Here is a 2,423-nt window from a genome sequence, read left to right as displayed (position 1 = left end):
TTCACAACCGATCTCTCAACAAATCTTGTTGATTCTACTTTAAAAGTATATCTTGAATTTCCAATCTCCCTCTTTACTACAATTGCCTTGATTCAGGATTTTATTGGGGTTTTGTTTTGTTTTGTTTTGCCAGAGTATTGCCCTTTCTGTGTGAAATGCTCTTACCCATCTTCACTACCTGGTGAACACATTTTTTAAACTCAGGCTAAACTCACCTTTTTTTGTATTCCTTGGCACCTTGTTCATGTTTCTGTAGTATCCTTAGCCACATAGTACTATTAGTCACTTATGTTAGGCCTGTCTTCAACTTCCTTTTTTCACAGCTTATACAGTATTTCATTTATCCATTTGGATGTATATATTAAACATTGGACAGGCAGTTTTCTAGATCTTACTGTACAAAAACAGGCATGATTTTTTTTTTTTTTTACTTTTATTTGTATTTATTTTGTGCAGAATTTACTCCTGGGCCCTAAGATTTCATTTCTTCAGTTTCTTCTTCTGGGATATCTTTTTCTTCTGTGCAATCTCCTCTTCTGGCTTAGGAACAATCTACTCTTTTTCAGTAAGGATCATCTCAATGTGGCAGGGAGAGCTCATGCAGGGGTTAATCTGACCATGAGTCCCGTAAGTTCTTTTTTTTCTTTTTAACATTTATTTATTTTTGAGAGAGAGAGAGAGAGAGAGACAGGGATATAGTACAGGCAGGGGAGGGGCAGAGAGAGAGGAAGGCACAGAATCTAAAGCAGGCTCCAGCACATAGCCCGACATGGGGCTCAAACCCACCAACCCTGAGATCATGACTTGAGCTGAAGTGTGACGCTTAACAGACTGAGCCACCCAGGCACCCCAAGGTCTATAAGTTCTGTAAGGCATCTTAGGAGCTTTGTTCACCTGGGTATGCTCAATGACTAGAGAATCTACATCTAAACCCTTAAGTTCAGCTCTACTCTCTGCATCTTTAAGCACGTGTAGTAAAAATTCAGTACTCTTTTTGGGCCACTGACCTCACGTCCAGCGCCACTGTCTGGCCTGGGAATACCTACCAACTTCCCCCATTGTAGCGATGGAATGGCATACGTGGCTTCTGCAAAGTGACATCTTTCAGATACATGGTGGCTTTTCTGATATGCATACCCTTGATGGCTTGGGCAGTTTCATGTGTGTTCTTAAAGTGAACATGAAGATTTGACCTCTTGATTTGCATGATTTTGTAGGGTTTTCCGGGTCAAGTGAATAGTGAACCATTTTCAGAGATCACCTCAGGCCGCTTATGGGAAGAGTAAAACAGACATAATCTTAGACCTTGTGGGGCATATAATATAGTGAGGGAGATGGACAATAAAAGAAATAATTACAGTAATGTACAATGAAGATAATGATAGGTGGATGACAGGCAGCCATGAAAACATATAATATAATTATATGGGGTTAGAAACAGGTTTTCCTGAGGCAATAATATTTAATCTGAAGCTTGGAAGATGAATTAGAGTCAGCCTGACTTGGAGATGGGAAGGTGGGGACTAGAGGGGAGAATATTCCATTCAGAGGAGATAGCATGTGCAAAGACCCAGAGGTCACAGAGAAAGGCCATTGAAGAAATTGAAAAACATACTGTAAGGCTATCAGTAAACATTTATTATGTGAATACAGTCTGGGGACATGAGTCCATTTGTTGTGCTGAGTTTTCTGAAGAACACAAAACACTTTTTAGTTTGTACAGAACACTTTTACCACAGTTTGTGAGCTTCCCTGCATTCCTAAACAGACACCACCTAATTTCACTTTTAGTTGACAATTTAAGATAAGCAATAATAATGTCAGTAATTGCACTGATGTAACAGTCCTTGCTAGTTGCCTCTATTCAGACCCACCCCAACCTCTCTTCTCCCTTGTTAACAGAAACTGGTTTAGTGGGGTAGCAATGTGTTCCACCCTGGCCGATAGACTGTGACTGCTTACGGGTTGTGCTATGCAATATGGGAAGGGGCTACTGAACACTAGGCTACTACTGAGGCTGGTCCAAAGTGATGTGCTGTAAGTGTAAAATATACACTGAGTTTCGTTTACTGTGGTCACCTTGTTTTGTGAGATATCTGGGCTAATCATCTCCCCAAACCGCTGTTTCCTTAGAATATAATACAGTAAACACTATCTAGTCAAATCTCCTCATTTTAGATTAAATGTTGACTCTTAGAGAGGTTTCCTGATTTTTTGCAAAGTCTAAAACCTACTCAGCCACATAACTGCAGGGTATAGGCTACTGTCCTCAAAGATAAGGGAGAAACTCTAGAGATAAGTGTCTTCCAGAGATAATCGGTAAGCAGTTAGAAGACACATCACCAAATTCTAAGTAAGAAGAGTGTCAATCTTTCAGAAGGTTTGAAGCAGTTGAAAGAAGGAGATGCTGGATGATTTTCTGA

General features: G+C 40.0%; 1 pseudogene; it reads right to left on the bottom strand.

Moving 5' to 3' along the window:
- Positions 1 to 480: 480 nt before the first annotated feature.
- LOC120237064 lies at positions 481 to 1,262 on the bottom strand (annotated as a pseudogene).
- Positions 1,263 to 2,423: the final 1,161 nt, after the last annotated feature.

The sequence above is a fragment of the Hyaena hyaena genome, unplaced genomic scaffold (genome assembly GCF_003009895.1).
Source record: "Hyaena hyaena isolate Hyena2069 unplaced genomic scaffold, ASM300989v1 scaffold_170, whole genome shotgun sequence".
NCBI classification, from domain to species: domain Eukaryota; kingdom Metazoa; phylum Chordata; class Mammalia; order Carnivora; family Hyaenidae; genus Hyaena; species Hyaena hyaena.
Note: the sequence above shows the minus strand (reverse complement) of the source record. Positions and strands in the feature narration are given on the sequence as shown.